At 38.2% G+C, this 23,578-nt stretch overlaps 1 protein-coding gene across 1 annotated transcript in view; it reads right to left on the reverse strand.

The window, feature by feature from the left end:
- LOC135700241 (acetylcholine receptor subunit alpha-like) overlaps positions 1-23,578 on the reverse strand; it is a 513,136-nt gene that overhangs the window by 465,821 nt on the left and 23,737 nt on the right. The window lies entirely within an intron of this gene.

Here is a 23,578-nt window from a genome sequence, read left to right on the forward strand (position 1 = left end):
TTTATTAAAAGATCATAAAAATCGATCTATTCGATCTTTAAAAAAAAAAAATTATTAATTTTTGAATAGGTAGGGGAATGTTGGCCTATGGATCTAAGATTGGGCTCATCGCTGAAAATCTGCTATTTATCAATTGTATCTAACTGAACGCGTCATTGAGACAGTACTAATGGCTATTTTTGGTCCCTATTGAAAATTTAGTCGATTGCCCAAATAAGGGGCAGTTGGGCTGACTTTACATCCATTTCCCCTACTACCTATTTGTCGATCAAAAATCGATTAACGTGATTCGCTTTCTACAAATTTTTGTTTTTTTTTTTTATTCTCTTTTCGCAACAAGGGCCTTTTATTTTATTTTTATATTATTTTGTTGACTTCGGGCTGTCTTTGTGCAGGCGTGGAATTTTTTGGTGATCGCATTTCATTAGTTTTGTGTCCCGGGCACGATAATTTGATTTGGAAAGGTTTGTGCTGATGTTTTCCCCTGTTGCTTGAGTGCTTGGTGTGCTCTCGCTTCCCTTTGTAGCGGTTTGACTCGACGTGTGATGTGATATCTAGTTATTGTGTGGATGGCAGTGTTGGAAAAGCATTTTCAAATCTCATTCATTGCAACCTTCCTGCGAAAATAAACTCGCGGGAGAATGCGACAAACAAAATTCACGCTTGAGATTCTCATGCATATTCACGCACTCACACTCACAACGCTGAAAAATCATTCCAGTTTTATGAAAACTCATAAAAAAACACTCAAACGTCAATTGACAGCATACTTATGCATGTTGTGGTAGTTTTCTAACCGCTGATGCACAAACAAGTAATGCCAATGAATAACGTGAAGTTAAAAAGAAATTAATTTTTGAACCTGAAACTCAACGGCGATTTTTGCGGTGTTGAATTTTGCTAGGCAAAACTTACTGGCGCATAAATTTTTGCATGAGATTTGAGTTTTTACGTTTTTCCGAACACTGGTAGTTAGATTTGCTGCAGGAGGAATTGTGTAAAAATTACTAGAGGAAAATATGCGTGAAAACATCGGGAATGCGCTCTCGGATATATTGATTTTGGTGAGTACGTTCCACTTGAAGATTGTTCTTATACATTTCTCGATTGCATTTTCGAGGGGCCGTGTCCACTTTTGTGGGAAGTGCGTTTGATGGTCGGTTTGGTGTGGCTGGTGGCTCGCCCGCACGTACTGGCACCGCTATCTGATGGTGGAGTTGGCATGCGTGGGCGGGATGCGAGTTGCACCGAATTGCGCCGGGTGCTTCCCTTTGGGGGAGTAATTGAGTTTAATTTCATAGTTTCCCATTTGCCAGAGGGATGACCTCGATCGCAACAAGCATTTTTTCGGTGTTTACGGTTATGTGCCTACGAATAATGCATTATGATTTTTTTTTATGTTAAGAAAATAAATGTCGCGATCGAACCTGCAAGCTTGGCACTTGGCCGATTAGTTTTTGATGTGCTGTTAAATGTGATCATGAGGGCCGTGGTTAAAGACTGGCGGTAGTCATGGTGGGTGGTATTTGATGGTTTTGATGCGGTAGTTTGACGCATAAGCGGGGTGGTCCGGTGAAATATGAAGAAGAAATCAGTCGTTTTAAAACGCAATAGAGTTCGGTCGAGAAAGCTTAAAAGATGTGCAATATTTGTACGCTGGTAAAATCGTCGCGGGGTAAGGTAGCCCAAAAATGTATTAAAGATTTTGTTCCCGTCTTTCGTAAGGACCAAATCGAAACAACTAACGCGTAAAAGTATAATTTAATCAAGGCATAAGCGCTTTTCCGTAGCTTTTCTGTCTCCAGGTTTAAAAGACCATCGGTCGTAGTGGCTTATTCTTGTGTAAAGGGCACTGCTGTTGAGTTTGAATTTGAATAAATCCCAGGTTTTATAAGGAGACTTAATATCGCTTGATTATCGTGTGTTTTGTGAAACTTAAGGTCTTCATCAACGTCACTGTCGGCGCTTGGTTTAAATGATTGCAACAACAATACGATCGTGGATTGTATGATGTAATATGAGGAGCTCGGTGGCCTTAGAGTTTTTGCTTACTGAGTAGAACATCATGAGTTTAATCTCAAACCCCTCCACATTCAAGATTCGTTAATCGCTTTATTTATTAATGTGAATACATTGGAATAACAACAAATCGATCATTGGTGTGTAAGTGGCCACCATTCTAGCTTGAGTCTTGGCCTGCTTGTGGCTCCACTTAACAGAAACATCAAATTTTGTTATCGTTCTGAATTAAACATATTGCTGTATGAAGGGTCAAAATGGGTTGAGTGGACCCGTAAGCAGAGACACTTACGCGAAACCCACGGGAATAAGGGAATCTCCTTGCAATATTTTTTTTTCCTTGATTTGTTTTCCGTCGATCTTGTTTTCCGTGCTGAGCACCAATGCTCCCACAACTTTTCCCTACCCTATCGACCCATCAGCTCATAAACCGGGGACCAACGGCTCTACTTCCCTTCCGAAGGAAGGCGTGATCAGAGATGTTATGCCTCAGAACATCCCGGCGGTGCCAACTGGGATTGAACCCAGATCTGCTGGGGTGAGAGGTTATCACACGAAACGCAATACTATTTAAGCTTTCCACGGGATGGTTAGTTTGAGAAGGGCACGTCAATTTCATTGCAACTGTTGGAGTAGAATACACACTATCACAATCAAATCCGAAGGATAAAGAAAATGACATTGTACATTCCCTCCTAGACTCCAGTTTTTTTTTTTTTTTTTTCAATCTGTTTATTTGTAAGGCTCATATGTCTGAAAAGACTCAACGGAGCCAAGTATCATAAAAAAAAACAATTCAAATATTTTTGTCTCGTTCATTTTGCTGCGCTAGGTACAAAGCATCCACTTTCTGCTTGTAATCCTCGATCAAAGCACGTTTCTGCTGTTCATCTTCAATCCACTCAAACGAAGGGATCTTGTATGGTCGCTGCGTGTAGGGACAAATGTAACTCACGGTGGTCAGGCTGCAATCACTATCACTGGAAGTTGGTTCGTTTGTGTTAACTTTTTTCGTATGGTTGATTGTTGTTTCCGATTCGACGGACCTTTGTCGTTTGTTCATCACTGCTCTATTGTTTATGTGTAGATCTGCATCAGTTGCCGGCTTAGGAAGAGAAGGCCACTGCTTATCTTTAGCTGTGTCCGCAAGCTTGCTATTGCCGTTGGTCTTCATGTTGTTGTTGATGTTACTGTTGCTGTGATTCTTATCGCTGCTGGTGTTATTTTCCCCCATCTCCGATTGAGAATTCTGTTTTTTTGCTGCTGCTACCGCTGTTGCCACTTCGGAGCAACGTTGTTTCGGGTGAGATTTTCGGTCACAGTTACGGCAAGTTTTGACTTGGTTTTTGTATGACACCAAAGTCACTTCGTCGTCCACAGTAATATAAGAGGGAATCGGATGATTAAGCTTCATCCTTACGACGCGAACTCCATTAATGAAGCCTGGAAAGTAGCTTTTCCAAACTTCACTTCTAATTGCAATTATCTCACCATACTGGCGCATATGGTTAACGATAACCACATTATCCATATCCGACGGGAGATCGTGAATCCGTACGTCAACAGCACTGCTCTCGACGTAGATGGGCAATGGAAACTGTTTCCCCTCACTTTCAATGCAATGCTTCAAATGATGGGCTGAAGCAATGTTGTCGGCCGCGTCCTTGTCTCGCATACCCAGGTACACAACGTTCTTTACGTTGTGAGGCTGGATACTTGTCACAAGCGACATATCGAGCTGCAGCTCATTGTCCAAGAATGTTTTTATAACCGAAATACACGGTCGCTTGGGAAGGATCGATGTGTCTAATACGACACAGTTTTCTCGTAACACTTTCATAGTAAAGTAAAAAGCACACGCTCGTACGCCGCACAAAAGAATCTCGAATATAGTGTCTGGTGATAAAGCGACTGATTGGTTCGAGAGATGGATAGCAACTGAAGACTCCGGTTGGCACTCCACTCCGTTGTTCAATTGCAACTTCAATGATGAATTTTTATTAATTTATTATATTGTTTTTTTTTTTTTTTAATGCGTTTATTATTTCCAGGATTATTTCTGTAGCTTTGCGGAGCCGATATTTGTTGTTAAAATTACAAAATTACTTAAAACTAACGTTAGGAAAGCGGGGGCCGATTACTCACGGCTATCTCGAGGGTAGGGGTAACAATTTGTAACAAATGGATGGCAGGGTAGAGATTGAAAACACAAGGTTTGGAGAGCAATGTGCTCTTGATCTTGAACTAAGCGACATACTGATGAAAAAGACAGACATGGGGGTACACCGATGTACAGCTAACAACTTGAGAGAACATAAAATGACACGAACTACTAAATCCTCAGATCGATCCGTTTTAAAAACACATAAATTAAATTCCATTATTAAATTAGTTATTAAGCTATTTTTATATGTCCCTTGTTATTAATTTTTCTAAAGAATATTTTACTTTCAATTCACTGACCCTCAATTGCAATAGAAATTCAAATAATTTATGTTGTTCCAATTAAAGTTCTCGAATTTCTATTGAATATCATGAAACGGTCCTGAATTTATCGGAACTATTTCTTCGCAATCTTTAATCTACATTGAAAGCCTAGAATGTTAAAAATATTTTGAGCTTTCCTGAATTTATTTTAACTGTCCTAAAGCTCTAAGCTTTCCAGAATTTCTCGGATCTCTTTAAAAATCTATGGACTTCCCAGAAGTTTTTGGAACTTTGCGGCAATCATCCTTGAATGTATGGGTCTTTCTTGAAGAACAAGCAATTTTTCAGAAGTTTTCGGAATTGCACAGAATTTATCGCAACTTCTCATAATTCCTTGTAACTTCTTGCTAGTTCCTGCAAATTTCAAACTTTCTTTTAAACTTTCAATACTCACACCGTTGATCAAAGTACAGCAACCATTATTAAAACCTACATTGGAACTTGCTCAACGTGAAACTCAACATGTTTCATGAATTTTTTTACCCCTGTTCAATAGATCAATACTCGAAAAATATTTTAAAGTATATCAGGTTTCATGAAGTGCCCTCAAGTTGAAAATAACATACTGCTAGATTTTTTTAAAACACACGAGAGCTCGTGTTACAACAGTTGGCGTGAATACTATACTGAAAGGTTATTTTATCTGATCTTCCTCAAAGTTCTCGAAGTTTCTCTAAAGTAAAAAAAAAAAACTTCCTTTAAGCCCACTAAACATCTCTTGAGTTCACTTAACTACCGTGAAGGTCTCGAACCTTCTTAAACGTGCTTAGAGATGTCTTAAACTATTGGAGTTACCTTAAATTTCTCTGATCATCGTTGATGTTCTGAAAGTTTTCTAAAGTTCGCCTTAGGGCTTAGGAACTTCTCTGATATTCCACAAATTTTCTGATGTTCTCAGAATACTACTGAAATTTTCGAGAACTGGCTGAAGTTTTCTGTATCAGTCTAAATTTCTCTTTAAATCACTTGACGTATTTTGAATTTATTAGTCTCATTTTGTCATTGCAAATGTTTGTAACCGATTTTGTTAGAAATGACGACAGATTTTGTTTTATTTTTTCTTTGATTTGTTTTCCGTCGATTTTGTTTTCCGTACTAAGTACCAATGCTACTGACGCCAGGGAGGCAGCTCCCACACCTAGACCCTACCTATCGACCCATCAACTCGTGAACCGGGGACCAACGGCTTTACTTCCCTTGATTAGAAATGTTATGCCTCAGAAATCCCGGCGGCACCGACTGGGATTGAACCCAGGCTTTTTGGGGTGTATGCCAATAACGCTTACCACTACACCACCGGCGCCGCTGTTTGAAAAAGATTGTTTAAATGTGCTTGAAATTTGTATAAACTTTTTACTTTCTTATGTTTTTTTTTATTTAAATGTATTTTGTTCAATTGGAGTCTATTTTTGACTGTGCCTAACTTTGCTGAATGAAGCGATATACCTTGCTGAGTATATGATCGGGACGGATGCATCATTTCGTCGTGACGACGATGTTGAAGTTATACAGTAGTAACATAGTTCTAAATTTTAGAAGCTATAAATTAAACTCGAGTTTTATTTATTTTTTCATACAACGTATTTAACGCATCATTTTATAACACCTAGCCTGACTATCAGCACGTAACGAAAATGAAAAAGAAACACGGATTTTCTCGTCATTACTTTTCTCACACATTTTAATAAAAGTAATTTCTTTCAATATCTTTCCCCGACACTTGCTGCTCTGTTTAATATGCGTTATGGCCCATTTTTGTTACATTTTTTAGACAAATATGTGAATGGAAGATTAATTATCATATTATTAGAAATGCTTTAAATATTTATTTTTTTCATTTTCAGTAATATAAAGGGTGATACGGTCAAAATTTGATCAATATCAACTTGACGTATTTCTTTCAATTTTGCATTTAAAAAACCTGAACACCCCTCATTTTGAAGGTGTGTGTGTGTAGAATGTTGCTCCTATTTTGATTTTGGAATTCACTCTTCAGTTGTCAAAATGCCGTCCAAGCAAGAAGAGCAGCGTATCAAAATTTTGCTCGCGCATCGCGAAAATCCGAGCTACTCGCACGCAAAGTTGGCAAAATCGCTAAAAGTTGCCAAATCAACCGTTACAAATGTAATTAAAGTGTTTGGGGAACGTTTGTCGACAGCCAGGAAGTCTGGATCGGGGGGAAATCGAAAACCGGAAGCCGCTGAGACGACAAAGAGAGTTGCCGGTAGTTTCAAGCGAAACCCTAACCTCTCTCTCCGAGATGCCGCAAATAAGCTGGGTGTATCGTCTACAACCGTGCATCGAGCCAAAAAACGAGCCGGACTATCGACTTACAAGAAGGTAGTGACTCCAAATCGCGATGATAAACAAAATACGACGGCCAAAGCGCGATCCCGGAGGCTGTACACGACGATGCTGACGAAGTTTGACTGCGTGGTAATGGACGACGAAACCTACGTCAAAGCCGACTACAAGCAGCTTCCGGGACAGGAGTTTTATACGGCAAAAGGAAGGGGAAAGGTAGCAGATGTTTTCAAGCACATGAAACTGTCAAAGTTCGCAAAGAAATATCTGGTTTGGCAAGCCATCTGTACCTGTGGCTTGAAAAGCAGCATTTTTATAGCTTCCGGGACTGTCAACCAAGAAATTTACGTGAAAGAGTGTTTGAATAAACGTCTGCTGCCTTTCCTGAAGAAACACGGTTGTTCCGTACTGTTTTGGCCGGATTTGGCATCTTGCCATTACGGTAAAAAGGCCATGGAGTGGTACGCCGCCAACAACGTGCAGGTGGTTCCCAAGGACAAGAACCCTCCCAACACGCCAGAGCTCCGCCCAATTGAGAAATACTGGGCTATTGTCAAGCGGAACCTAAAGAAGACCAAAAAAACTGCTAAGGGCGAGCAGCAGTTCAAGGCAAACTGGCTTTCTGCGGCGAAGAAGGTGGACAAGGTGTCTGTACAAAATCTGATGGCAGGGGTCAAGCGTAAGGCCCGGCAATTCGGATTTGTAAAAGCGGAAGCCTAACTGAATATTTTTCCTGAATTTTATCCTATTTGACTTGAAAAAGAAATTTAATTTGATTTTTTAAATAAACGATTTCACCGATTTACACGCGTTTTCCCTTGACCAAATTTTGACCGTATCACCCTTTACGTCATGAAACCTCGGTTCAAAGTCGAGCGTTTTTTCACTTGTCTGCTTCACTGAAGCTTGAAAGAAAGACGAATAAAGCGACAGGAGAAAGAGTGGCAACCGATTGAACATGTGTTTGTATATGCCGACTGAGGTGATAGAATGCTGCAAAGCTGCTCGACTATAACAGAAAAAGACAGCTAGTAGTATTTTCGTGACACCTTGGTAGAAACTGTAAAGCCCAACGTTGTAGCCGGTTCACCGTGTGAGACTGGGATGCCATATTTCGATCCGAAGATCCGAAGAAGATCACCAGTTTTCAGTGTGAAGCTCCGACCAAACAGCATATTGTGGTACTTGGTCACAGTGAAGATAACGGCGAGCCTCTCGCGATTTGGCTAGCTGTAGCCTTGCTCGGTGGCTGTCAGTGCTTTGGAAGCATGTTGCACGACCTGGGTGGCAAACAAATCTGGCAATTTGTGACTGTGATACAACTCAAACCGATGACGTATGAGCTGTTATCAATAAGTGTGTTAGAAGAAAATCGGCGGTGGTGCTATCCAAACAGGTATCTCAGCGTTAATTATATAATTAATAAAATATAACAAAATACAAACAACCTCGATTTTAGTTACTCAATTTTTTTAAACTCAAGAATATATGAATATTTTAATTGCATGGTATGATTGAACTCAACTTTGCCTAATCCACATTTTAAGTAAATAATCAATTTGCTAAATAATCGAGTTATACAACTAGAAATAGTTATGTGCTCAAGTTATTAACGAAAGAGAAAGTAGACGAAGAGAATCTGTCAATGTTAGAAGGGCCTATCATTGTTGATCGATTCTCTTCATCGATTTTCTCTTTCGCGAATAACCCCACTGCAAATGAATTTCCCATTGAATGTGTTATTTCAGGCGCAAGCTAACATCATCTTCTGTTGAGCTGTGCTGTGAGCTAAGAGAGAAATTCGTTTATGTTGCCGTGGTAAACCAAAAAGAAAGTCGATGAAGACAATCGATCATCGAGGATAGGCTCTCTTCAAATGTTACACGAGAATTCCCAGGCCCGCAGCGATATTAGCTCTCAAGGCAAGGCGAACAAGATAGGATTGCCACCTAGCTGCAATTTTCTATGAGAAACATTAGAAAAATTAAATGAAAGGGATTTCACTTATGGAGATGTCCTGGAGACGTAATAATAAATCAATAATTTTGGCTACTAGGGACCTTTGCAAAAAATAAATAGGTAATGTATCTCCATGGATTTTAATAGTTTTCTCCATTGTTACTGCTACTGTCAGAATCATGGTCGCGGTCAGCATTCTGGATTAACAATAGAGTTCTTTAACACCCTTAGTAATAGTGATCAGTTTCACTAATACATGCGTTTTACTGGTTGCAAATAAAAAACAAACCGCTGTCAAGTCGAACACTTTGACAGCGGATTTCATGGTTGAAAATAATAAACAAATCGATTTTACACGGCTACACTAGCAAGGTTGTATTAGTGATATCTTGCGGCAAGAAGTCAATAGAAAAGGGCCAATCAGCATTTATAAAAAAAAAAACGTTATTATGCCTTTAAGCATAGCATAGCATAGCATAGCTGCATAGCATTGCATAAGCGATTGCACAAATCGTGGGTGGCTGTATAATGGTCAACTAATACATTTTGCAGAAAATATCGTGTGTTGCCGTGAAAAAAGACTTGGGATTAGTGGTTTTTCCCACACATCAAAATTTGCAAAACAAGCATCGCATTATACACCTGGCCACATCCTTACAATCGCAGAGAAAGTGCAGGGAACCCATACTACCTTCATATATGTCTCGGGAGGGAACATTTGTGTTGATAGGGAGTGGAATATATTTAGGAATCTGTGTTCGGCAATATAAAGAAAAGATTATGTGAAAATAGAAATACAATTAAATAAATACAAAAGGAAAGATCTCACCAAAATTAGCTGCAATAATCCTGTATTTTCATGTTTTCGAAGCTGTTCCATGCATCATTCTTGCCACTACTCTCCTGCACGCGTTTTCTTTTTACACCGAAGCATTGATGCAATTAAGGGGAAGTTCACCGCCCCGAAAACAATTTTTTTTTTTTCGGCACGTTTTAATTTTTCCCAAAATCCCGATAAAATTCATCAAAAATCCAATAAAATCAGTTCCTTCCCTAGATTCTCGAGAAAATCTACCTGCAAAAACGCTTTCTCCATCTCATCATGAAAAAAAGAATGGTCAGCAAAACCAAAAGGTCCATGATTTGTAGTTTTTTTCAGTCCAACTTTATGCCATGATGATCCACAAAAAAACACCTTCGCACGCGAATATCATCATGTCGTACAAGTTGTCTTCGGGGAAAGTATTACGACTCAGATGGGGCCGAGAGTATTTGTACCGCTTGTGACACTTTCACCGCACTGATCGTCAATGAAATTCGACGTTAATGGCTGCCAAAATAAAAAAAGATATTTTCAATTACAGAAAGATTATTTATCTAGCAACTTACAAGCTTCTCGGCAAATTCTGCAAGGTGTTTATACTTGCGTATACACGGTGGAAGGTTCCTGATGAAGAAAAATGCATTTAAAAAACCCTTTTCAAGTATTGAATACAGCTTGGTGACTTTCTTTGCATGCAGTTTTCTCGAACTCAGAGACTACCAAGCGAATTCTGTGATAGTTCTTCGTAAATGTTAAGGAAAGAAGCAAATACCTTCGGTGGTGCGAGCAATCGTCGGACCATGTTTGCGTTGTTGGAGTTACCGGATCCTCCAATCTTTGGCTGGTTTAATAGCATTTTTAAAAGCTCCTCAAGATAATTTGCAATTTTGCTGGCCTCTGCTTTCACTTCGGATGTGACAGAGCAGGCTGTCCTTTCACGGTTTTTTCAGTCACTTTACAACATTTAATTATGAACGGAAAATGATGGTTCTGCTACGCACATTGGGCAAGCATGTGTTTCACGGTTAGTCACTATTACGTTGGCCGCTTTTCCATCAAAGTGTAGAGTGCTGGCACTACCATAGGGCACTGGTTGATCTCATCGACTTCTTCGAAGAACTTATCGAGCATTTGTATCGTCAATTGGTCTGTTTCTTTGGTTCAGTTCATCGACCGAATCCTGCAGAACATACACGACTGAGTATTCGAATTTCGCAACACATCTACTTCATTTGCAGTTCTTCGTAATAATCTGAGTGGTGCGAAGACGGACCTCAAAATCGAACCACTTTCGAGCTGTCAAATCGAACCACTTTTTTTCATCATTGTGGTTCGTTGAAATAGATAGAAATATTGTTATCGTCCAAAATAAAAAATAAATATTTTTCAGTAATGTTTTTGATCTTTTTAAAAACGTGATTCGAAACGACTCAAACAATTAAAAATAACAGTATTATTGCGTATTTTGGACCAAAGTAGACTCCTGCGCAAGCAAAACACTTCATTCTGAATTTTATTCCACTCCGTAAAAACTCCAGCTATGAACAATGTCAACAAACAATCACAAAGTCACGAATCGGCTCTGCACAAAAAGCCGTTTGACACTTCTCTCTACCAACCGACGGTGATGAAACGTTTATTTCAACACTACCAACATGAAGAAAATTTCACTTCGCACCACTCAGGTAATAATTACATCGAATGATCTGATAACAAGGAATCATCTTTACCTACAATTCTTTGTTGATTGTAGTGAGTGGATCCTGTCTGAATCACTTCTTCGAGCTCAAGGATCCTGCTCAGGTCACATTTGACAACATCATGTAAGATGACTGATGAGGACAAACAACCCTCATCCCAATTTGGTGGACTGAATGGAGGAATTTTCTTTGCCATACACACAAAATTCATGTAAATTTTGATGCTCTGAGACTGACATATACGAGCGTAAATTTTGACATAAAATTGAGTCATAATAGACGTGAAATTCAGCTCAATCAAACGTACCTTTGAACTATTCAGTCTCGGAGCACTTAATTTTACATGACATGTTTGTTTACGTCTCATCCTTTATGTCAAAGATGGATTCCGTCACGTGTAAGATTAGGTATTTCTAGGTGTGTATATTGAGTCATCAACCAAGGTTGAAGCAGCTTCACACCCAATTCGTCCTTCGGAAATACACAGAAAAAAATTCTGAATTTTAACTATCGCGAAAAATCTCCCTTCGTTTAATTTTGAGCTATACTTGGCATAAACAAGCTTGTATACAATATTGCTAATTTATGCGATATTGCGCTTAAATTTACACGAAATATTGCCTCAATTTACACCAAATCTAGCGTTAATTTTATGTGTGCTATATCTCGCAGAAATTAACATAAATTTTTCAAGCGGTGTATAGCTATCCCTCACATTTTGACTTGCTCAATCCAAGTCTTGTTTTAAGCATTAAAGATGTCTCCTCCGATGGAACAGATGATTCTAGTGCACGAGCGGTAGCATTTAAAGCTTGCGACGCCCAAGATTAGCTGTTCGAGAACCTTCGCCAAATTTGGAATCTCCATTTTGCGAGCAGATTTGCCGGCCGATCGAAGAAGTTGTTCCAAGAGGTATTGCTTGGATAGTAAAAGGCTTTTTGATCCTTAACACATTCTGACAAACGCTGAACATCTTTTTGTTTCCACCCACAAGAAGTTCTCTTGGCACTGGTTGACTACTTTTGAGACTTCACCTTGCTTCTAGTCATGCACGGAGACTGAGTTGAGCCTTTAGCATGGTGAGATGCGAGAGACTGTCGAGGACGTTGAGAAGGTGTTGAGAGCTAAAAACATCAAATTATTCGCATTCATTTTAAAGAAACTTGGGTTATGGATTTCTTTTGAGTGCTCCTATTGGCTTTTATGGCAATGTATATGAGTGAGTCTATCATAAATTCCTGTCTTTAATTTAATTTAACTGGTATTCGGTACATTACGGTAATTCTCAGCAATATCGATGTACTAATTTATGTTTACGATCAAGACAACGAAGAATGACGATTTAGCAGAGGTTGAAGCAAGTGCGGCACCTGGAGGTTGTGCGTAATTTGTAGTAATTTCAGCGACCAGAATTGATCCTCGTTCCCTTGAACGTTATTCGTTCTTTTGAAGAGCTGAAGCTTTGAAGAACCAACCGAAGCAAACAAACTTAGAATGGAAGAAAATCGGCGAATGAGATCCAATTGACCACTTTGTCAAGCAGTTTTGGCGTGACTTTCTACCAGCGATTTCACAAAACTGGACCTACTAATTTCTATTTTTTTTTTTTTGTGAAACGCACAAATGTTGGCTACTTTTCTCGAGGTTCTAGAAGAAAAAATCTTAAAATAATGTTTCATTTCAAAGTTCGAGTGGTAGTAAACGTCATTTTATCTGCTCGAATGAAGTGGTTAATTGATTGGATTGCTTCTTCCGCTTATCCATCATGAACACATATTCAATGGAGACGCATGGTATGTAGTTCCCGTATATTTGTGACGAATTTACCGGTCATTATCGTTTGTTGTGCAATCATAGCATTTCGAAACAGCAACCCACCCTATACAACATGTTGGTGCAATTAAGACTGCTGCTATTTTTTCGCACATGTCAAGATAAATACTGCCAAGTGATGAGGAATGAAAAAAAAAACATTCTAACCGTCTAGCCTGGTTGTCCGAACGACAGCAACACAACAACAAAAAAACGATTCAAACGTTCGAGCAAAAATCCCAGCCTGCATTTCTCCATTGCCGGCTGCGAGTTTAAGTGTGCCGTCCGCAATCTGTGCTGTCTCGTGGCGGATAAATATGAATATGGCGCAATGTCCCCGGCGGATGGGTGTCCACCCATGAACAAGCACTCGAAGCTGGGCTCATCGTCGTCGTATGTCGGTTGTCGGTACGGCACGGGCAGAAGACGCCCGTATATTGAGGTTTCTAGGTCAGCCACAGCCACCGGAACGAACGGATGCAGAGCTACTGCAAACTCACCCATTCAGGCAGCGGGCTTCTACCAGCTCTGAGATGGGCGTTTACGTAAATGGTGATGAAAATCCCGGATCAATTATTTGAACATTTGGAGAGATGTGGGATGTGGGGAACTCCGGATGATTCTCAGTTTAATACGATTAAAAATGAATTATCTCATAACCTGAAAAATCAAATGGTTTTGGGTTTTCAAGTGATCAATTTCGGCTTTTCTTGATTTTCCGTAGCAGAATTCTAAACGGGCACTGAAGAAGTGAGAAAAGTGAGAACCATGAAACTACATATATCCTTAGAGCTTTGAATCATCGATCAACGAAGAAGAGAGGTAATAAGAAATGGCTAACCGATGGAAGGCGACAACTTTTTTGCAATAAATATTTGAGCATTCTGTGAAAGTGCTTTAGCAGCACAAAATGCATTTTGTTGTACAGAAATATCGAAGGACTTGACAAAAATGGTTTTCATTCAATCAGCAAAATGCTGACAATGGCAAGTTCACGATGTGGTGTGCAACTTGATGAAGCAAATTTGTAAAATTGTAAGAGTTCCAAATGCTGCGATACTGATATGGCACAGCTGAGTGGAATAATAAAAACTGAACTATGGTGTGTAAACATGTGTGGCATGCTGCTTTGGCGTATCATACATAATGCAGTACAGATTTTTGAATTTGTTTGCTCCTTTTTGTGCTGTTCAGTACAGTAGCTTGTACAGTAGACACGAAATAAAGGAGATTCTGTAAAAAAAATCCTCCAACGAAACACATTGCCTCGTGCTCCATTATATAAGCACTTTAGATGGACTGAAGTAGGTACCAAGATATTGTTGAACAAAAACAAACTGCTGTGACTTAACGACAGCAGTTATACATATTTACACTCGCCATAGTTCTTTCAACAGTGCGTGTCAGAGCAGTGGAACCAGCTGAAATGTTACCGACATTAAAATTGATGATCTGCTGTATATAAACAAATTGTTTATTACTAAAATTCAGGGCTTTTCAATCTAATTAACTAACCTTAATGCAATCGTTGATTTTTTAAACGTTCTTAAACGTTCTTAAATTACGCATAGTCCTTCAATATTTATTTGGAATCTTTAAAATAAATAGTAAAATTGTTTTAAAAGCATTCGGTTCTGTAAAAAAAAATTACCAGATGAGCCTTATCAAATAAACTTCAAAAGTGAATAAAATACTTTGCTACGCTTGGAATGACTGCACATATGAATATGGCCCAGTGGTCTAGAAATCAAAATTAAGAGGATATATATATATATATATATATATATATTGACCGTCTACGACTAGCATAGTGCCTTTTGTGAAGTTCTTGCATATAAAAAGGCCCAGGGTTACTTCAACTCATTTGATTATACATTTTTTTATTCAGAATTATCATTGGATGCTATGATAAGTATGTAAAGTATGTGTTTGACACATAAAAACTATCTTTTTTTTTTCTTTTAGAGACTCACAATCAGCGATATTTTGGATCGTGAGTGCTCACTTAGAATGAGCGGTCACATTAAATCGCAGATTTTGACTCTATGAAAGCGAAATTGACCGGATTAATGTGTCAAACACATACTTTAAGACTACTTTTTGTAATTTACAAGTCTAAAATATAATTGTATCATCCAATGATTCCATAATTCCGAAAAACATTTAAAAAAGTCAAGTTAGTCGAAGCTACCCTGAAAAAGCCTTTATTTTTAAGAAAGTTGCAAATAGGGTGATCCAACACACTTAGAAATACCTAATCTTACACGTGATGGAATCCATCTTTGACAAAAAGGATGAAACGTAAACAAACATGTCACGAAAAATTAAGTGCTCCGATACTGAATAGTTAGAAAGCACGTTTGATTGAGCTGAATTGCGCGTCTATTATGACTCCATTTAATGTCAAAATTGACGCTCGTATATGTCAGTCAATGTCACCTACATTTACATCAATTTTTCTAGGTGTGTAAGAATGACGATTATAAACGTATTTTAACGTATAGAATGTATTTTAAAGAAAATTCGCTCGAAAAACTAAACTCGTACAACTTATGGTTATTAATCTTAAGTAAATTTAAGGGTTTAAGATAGGTCTTCCCCCTACTTTAGATATCAACAATTGAAAACGGCATTTTTTTTTGTTGAGAATATTGGTCGTAACTCTTTTATAAAAATGAAGTACTTGCTTGAGCAAAGTTTTGATACAAAGTTGTAGAAGCCAACTTTTACGTATAATTTGAAATAAAGACTGGAGCGCGCAAAAATTAGTCGACAAAAAAATCGTTTTTTTTTAGTTAAAATTGATATCACTTTATTTTTCTTTTGGTAGTTCAGTTCATATATTTAAAGGAAAAATGTTCGTTCATTCTTTTGGTTTGCCAAATACGAACTGCCATGCCTTCCGCTTAACCCCTTCCAATAAATTTTGCACAGTGGTCTCATCGACCTTATCCGCCGCCGAACGCCTGTAAGATTTAAACTGCTGCTCGTTTTCCATGGATTTGCTAGTTTTTCTGAGATTCCGTTTGACCAAGGCCCAATACCGTTCGTTAGGGCGGAGTTCTGGGCTGTTGGGAGGGTTGTGATCTTTGGGTACCCCAACCACGTTGTTCGCATCGTACCACTCGATTGCCTTTTTCCCATAGTGGCAGCTCACCAAGTCCGGCCAGAACAGCACATGTCTATTATGTTGCTTTAGGAATGGTAGCAGCCGCTTTTCCAGGTACTCCTGGACGTAGATCTCTTGATTGATGGTTACCGTAGTAATGAAAATGCCGCTTTTTAGACCACACGTGCATATGGTCTGCCAGACGAGATATTTTTTCGGGAACTTCACTAGTTTGATGGTTTTGAAAATTTCAGCCACCTTCCCTTTTCCTGATGCGGTATAAAACTCCTGTCCCAGAAGCTGCTTGAAATCTGCCTTCACATAAGTTTCGTCGTCAATGACAACACAGTCGAACTTTGTGAGCAGATTCGTATACAGCTTTGGGGACCGCTGCTTTGCCGACGTGTTTTGTTGGTAATCTCGGTTCGCCACCTTCACCTTCTTAAACGTCGACAACCCGGCTCGTTTCTTGGCCCGCTGCACATGGATGGATGGATGGATGGAGAGGTTAGGATTCCGCTTATATTTCACCATCACCTTCTTCGTCGTCGCTGCCACGTCCGGATTACGTTTGCCGCCGCTTGTAGGCTTTCTGGCGGTCGACAGACGCTCCCTGAACACTTTTAAAACGTTTGTCACGGTCGATTTGGCCACATCCAGCAATTTTGCCAACTTGGCGTGTGAGAACGTCAGATTCTCTTGCTACGCGAGCAAAATTTTTACATGCTGCTCCTCTTGCTTGGACGTCATTTTGAAAACTGGAGAGCAAACGGTGAAAACTCATCATAGCAACCATTGTATATACACTCAACTTCCAAATGCAGCATTTCAGGTTTTTTAAGCATTTTAACTGAAATACACCAATTTGAAGTTGACCAATTTTTGCGCGTTCCAGACTTTTAAAGAGTTGTGCTCAAAAAATATTGTTTGAAATCATAAACACTGCTATAGAAAAATAACCGAACATAGTTTCATGAGCAAAGTTTCTTTAACTTACGTTATCTAGGGTAATTTTCCAATTGTTGCACACCACCCAATTGTCGCACACTTCACATTGTTTACTGGGCAGCATTTATCTATGACCATAAAGTTTGCCAATCATGGTGACACTCTTATCAGTAATCAATGGTTGAATGAGTAAACATGTGTTTTTAATATTCAGAATAATTGTGATAAAACATGTTCTAAGTATTTTTGACATTGTACATATGATTTCAGGCGATTACTTAATTTTTCAGCTAATAATCCTCAGTTGTAAAATAAGCTATTCCCGAATAAAAATTTACCATACAAAAACAGTAGAACCTATTGTTACAATACAATAAAACCTATTGTAGCAACAGTAAATATTATTGTCAAAAACAATAAAAATACAATAGACCTTATTGTTGTGTACAATATAATCTATTGTTTATGAGACATTTACAATAGAAAAGAGGGGTTGTTAGTTACCGTAACCATAAAAAAAATCAATTTTTTCTCTAACAAATTTGATCTCATTACAATAATTTTTATTGTTTTTTTTATTGTGCAAAATTTTGATTGCCGCCGCCGGGATGTTCTGAGGCATAACATATCTGATCACGCCTCGCCTGGGTTGATAGGTAGGGTCCAGGTGTGGTAGCTGCCACCCTGGCATTGGTACTCAGTACGGAAAATAAGATCGACGGAAAAATAATCAAAGAAAAAAATTAAGAAACTAAATGGTATTGCGCAGAATTAATTTTTTTTTAAATGTCGTTGGTAAACCATCTTTTTTATGAGAAAAACGAAAAATCGGTTTAAGAAAAAAAATTCCAGATTTCATTCCCTTTTTAGATTTTTTGTTTATAAAATAGTTTACGATCCCCTGTTTTGTCTCCTATCAGAGATAGCTTTGGCGGAGTATCGATCATTGGGTTCCCCCGGAGCATGAGCTAACCAACGGGATCGAACACTCTGATGGGTACTCATAACTACTCAGTTTTTCCTTCGTTAGTCGTCCTAATGCCTAACCTTGGCTTCTTCCCCCACTAATTACAATCAGTGAGTCCCTACTTGTTCGTGGGGGGTGTGTGAGTATTTGTGATGATAGTTCGCGGTCTTACGATTTTTGCTGCTTGCTACCTGGCCGAACCACACTCGGTCCGGGTGGGTGGTTCGTCGTTCTGCTGACGGTTATGACAAACGCCTCGATCGTGTCAGTAAAACCAGTCTCCGTAAGACTAATCCGTAGATGATGATCGCTGCTGTTGTGTCGGAATCGTTCACCCGATCGACGGTAAAATAAATCGTTTATTCCGGATATGTCACGTGTATCGCGGGGTTGGCGAGATGATTGCGCTAGGGTCAAGATCTATGCCCGGGGTTTCGGTAATCGGTTGCCGACGCTTGAATGGATATCGGAAGCCGGATGGCACCACTACCGGTCAGCTATGCCAGCCGTCGCTCGAGCCTCGTACTAGGTAGGCTGTCTTCTGAGGGTGACTTCGACGGGGTGGTATCGGATTTTCAATTCGTGAGTCGGGCTGATTACACTGGCGCTGGTAGTCTTTTCCCTGTGGACCTCACCACGGATTAGGTAGCTCATTGAGAGTGTGACGCATGTGGTGCCGAGTCATTCGTCCGATGACCAACGCGCTTCGAATGCCCTATAGTGGTACGCAACCAGGAGGCGATAGGGACACCAAGGGTAACCTAGCCTGATACCACCAACCAACGGTTCGGATTCGCATCCAATCCGAGAATCTCACCGACACCGAGATTCCATCCTCGAATACCTTGCACACTGGGCCAGAAATGCAATCTAGCGGAGCAAAATTAATAGCTCTGAAACGAAGCATTTCCACGACTTGGTGTCTTGGGTAAAGTTTTTCATAATAATAAGGACCATCTATTAACACAAACAAATAGTTCAAAACTCTTCCGCAAAGATGGCGCCACAATCTAACTTCTTTCTCTGACGTTTTGGAGACTTGATGTCTTGGGAAAAGTTGTTTGCCTTCACAAAATGAACACCTCTTTTGCATTCAATAAATAACTTTTGTGAATAATAATAATAAGATTCAAATTTTAAAGATATTGTTGAAAAACCGATAAAAACAACAATTTTTTAACTTTAATATCTCCCAAAGCGCAAAAAAACGCAACCTGACATTTTCACCAAAAATAAGCAATACTCGATAAAAAAAATATCAAAATTTAGGAGAGGTATATTTTGGTGTTTTTGAGATTTCATCATTTTAGTGGAGCATGTATTTATTTTTTTCTATAACTTTTTTTAATACATTGAAATGGCGTTTTGAAGAATTGACGACTTAAGCAGAGTTGTTTATCTTGATAAAATAAACAACTCTTCTGAAGAAGTTAAAACTCCACAGCCTACTGTTTTCGAGTTATATGGAATTACAGAAAAAATGTGAAAATAAGTGTTTTAATTTTAAATATATTGTTTAAATGCATATAACTCGAAAACAGTAGGCTTTGGAGACTTCTTTAAAAGAGCTGTTAATTTTATCAAGATAAACAACTTTGCCTGAGTCGTCAAGTCTTCAAAACAGCACTGGTAAGCATGGGTTCAATCCCAATTGGCACCACCGGGATGTTCTGAGGCATAACATCTCTGATCACGCCTTCTTCGGAAGGGAAGTAAATCCGTTGGTCGCCGGTTCATGAGTTGATGGGTCGATAGGTAGGGTACAGGTGTGGGAACAGCCTACCAAGCGTCGGTAGCATTGGTGCTCAGCACGGACAACAAGTCGACGGAAAACAAATCAAGGGAAAAAAAACTTGATTTTTATAATTTTTCCTCGCATTGAACTACTTATTTATATAAAATTTCAATATTCAATATTTCAAATTGTTAAATATGACGGCGTTTTTAACAAGATTCCAGATATTTAAAACCAACACCTGGCATGGGGTGCAAACAAGTAATAACAGGTGAATTTGTCCGTAAAACGATAACTTACGAATTGTATTTCAAGGAAAAGTGCGTGAACAAATGAGAGAGTATGTGTGATTTAACATAATAATTAAGTGTACTTTGTTCATAAAATGTGCAATTGTGCTGATTTTTGTTTTCCATATTTCCAAATTTTTTTCAAACAAAGTTTCAACATATACACAACTAATCAATTATCTAAAAAAAAAATAAACAATTCACGAGCAATCCACTGCCACCAATTTCTCCTCCATTAATATGTAATTTGTTCCCTGCATTTGCATGCAATTTACCAGAATTTTTCCGCTCGCTCGGTTAACTCGCAATCGCATTTTAATGATCGTGAACAATCAGAATGCAAACTGCCACAAACCATCGTCACCAGAACACATTTTCTTCGCTTTTCGCCGTTTATTCCCCCAAGCACAAATGCAAATTATGTTGTTTCGTGCGTGTGCACGATCATACGGCTGTATAATATATATAAGAGTGCGGACCAGAAGAAGTAATAATGTTTGCTCAAGGAGTTTCCCTGGAGGGTTCCGCAAAACGCCATTTGTTTGGTTTTCGAGGAGAGTCCAACGCACTCCGGGAAATGAAGGGTCATTGTACGGAGGAAAATGAACAAACAGAACACGGAAAACAAGTTCAGAACCCTAAGCTTGATAATTTACGACCAAAACGGTTCAATCTGAGCCAACCTGAGAGGTGAAACATGGAATTCCCAGACAGAAACTGACCGTAATTCATGTGATTTGCAAATGTTCGGTCCAGCAAGTGCCTCAATTTGTCGACCGGATATTCCGAGTGCAAAAATGTTTAAATACTAAACACACAACACATTTTATGTGGTTTATATCTCATTGATTTTCTATTTGCTGCAATCAACACAGATAATTAAAAAAGATACAATACAATTTTTTAGGTGGATCTTACTATATATTTCCCTATTTTTTCTATTCGCTCTTTTGAAACCAGTTAATACAGAAATTTTGGATGTATGTGAAATAGGAACCAAAAAAAAAATGAAATAAAAACCCTCAAACAGTATTTGACTGCAAATATGAATACGTAGTGTAATAGCAAATTTATCATATTAACATCCATTCATACCTTTTCCAAATATTGCAATGGCGACCCGCAAAATATTGCTTCACGCACCATCTAGCGTTGAAAAAGGTCAGCAACAATCATTCAATAACAATCGAGGGGTGCGAATATAGCACTTATTACAAAAGTAAGAGTCGCATTATTTTTTATTAATTACATTGTGTATATTACTTTAAAAATTGTCTCACATGTCACTGTTGACCAATTCCACGCCAAATCGGTCACCAAACTTGACTATCTTCTATCTGGATGATACTTGGCACATATTTTCAGTATGATAGACCAAGTATTTTCCGCAGGAGAGGAGACCCTTTTGACTCAAGGGTAATTTTTGAAAAGGGGCTATGTGTTTTTGCACACATACTTAAAAAAAAATGTAGTTCGAAAACAGTTGGTTGTAGAAAAAAAATTACTAAGAAGGAGTTGTAGGAAACTAATAAAACTTTATAAAAAAATTATACACGGATACAATTTACAAAGACTTGCAGGGATAGTTAACATTTTGGATTTTTTTTGTCGATATTGGCGATACGTTGATACCAGCTATGCCCTTTTTGTATAGCTCAATATGATGCGTCCTGGAAAATTGTTGCTCTTCACTATCCTGAGATGATGCTGTTGTTATTGACGTAGTTGATGGTATTTCTTCGAGGCCATGTCGAGATGTAGATGGCTGCGGCTTCACGATGTCCATGACTGACGATTGCACTTCTAGTTCCAGATTTTCAGCACATGGTTCGATTCTATTTAAATTCAAGCGACACGTATCACAGATTGATAGAGATGTATCCAAATTAAATCTCCACTCTAGGAGCTTATGTTTTTCAATCAAATTTTCGGATAATTTACGAAGCTTTGACGAACACCGTTTATTAGAAAACGGCTTGCAACACTCAACCTTCTTGAATTTCAAATTAAAATTATACTTGTTCACTCAAAAAGATTTTTTTAGTGATGTCTGTTTTCAAAAGGATGGTCATGCTTAAATACAAACGTAGGTACCATTTGGATATTAAGGTATAAATATTGTTTTGGTATTGAAGCTACTCTAACAGAGAAGCTCTTTTTTTTCATGAAAAATACCATGGAAGACATTATAATGTACTTAAAATAATAAGATGGATAGGTACATCAATATTAACAATTTAAATAGGATGAAACTACGCTTGATAATGAAAATAAGTGCAACTTAACTTGTGTTGGTTTCTATATTTAAAATAATAGTGTTTTCATTTCCCCTGTAAATTCTAAACGGGTTGTCTGATCGTTCAATCGTCAAAAGACAAATTGAAGGTAAATATATGTGTATCTTGCTAAACTTATCAATGCTGATGGAGAATCACGATTAACTTATGAAAATAGCTTATTTGTTACAAAAAAATTGATTTTGATGAAAGTAAATTTGAAATATCTCGAAAACGGTTATATTTAGCAAGTTTATTGATATGAGCTTTATCGTTTGAAATGATTTTTATAATCATATACTAACATCAAACTGAACATTTTGCCGTAAATAATGAAATTTTCCAAAATGCCTCAAAAGTTGCTCTTAAAAAACTTTTTTATTGAAAGTTTGTCCATCCTAGAGTGGTTTTCAAAACTTCTGTTTTCTATTCAAGTTTTTATAAAAAAAATATAAAAAAAAATCAAAAATACGTGTATTTTCCAAAAAAAATCCGTGTATATTTTTTTTTATAAAGCCTTATTAGTTTTCTACAACTCCTTCTTAGTATTTTTTTTCTACAACCAACTGTTTTCGAACTACATTTTTTTTTAAGTATGTGTGCAAAAACACATAGGCGCTTTTCAAAAATTACCCTCATTCTAGATGAAATCCCTCTGTTGTCATCAAATAAAATAATATGCTGAAATACACACTTAGATTTTTTTGCCGAGATGGGCACCACCGAGCAGCTCGGCATTTTATTTTGCTGGAAATTCAGCAAAAAATATGTTTGTTAGCTGAGATCTCGGCAAAATTCCCGTTTGTTAGCTGAATATCGGCAAGTTTTTCACTGAGATCCAGCAAAATAAAATGCCGAGCTGCTCGGTGGTGCCCATCTCGGCGAAAAAATCTAAGTGTGTACATTCATTTGAAATATTAAACAAATTTTCATTTGGTTTACCTCTCGTGATGATAAACAAATACATTGTTAGCCTTTTTGGCCACAGAGGTGCTTTCATCGCTAAGAATTTGGTTCGCCAGCTAAGGGAAAGAGTGGATCATATTGTTAATATAATATATTTGGTAATAGGGAAGATAAACCAGTTTTGGCTATACGTTCCTGTAATACTGTGCTCCAATAATGGCCTATGGGAATTCAAGGACGATA

This window comes from Ochlerotatus camptorhynchus, unplaced genomic scaffold (assembly GCF_037179485.1).
Source record: "Ochlerotatus camptorhynchus isolate MF236.1 unplaced genomic scaffold, CSIRO-AGI_Acam_v1.1 ptg000130l, whole genome shotgun sequence".
Lineage (NCBI taxonomy): Eukaryota > Metazoa > Arthropoda > Insecta > Diptera > Culicidae > Ochlerotatus > Ochlerotatus camptorhynchus.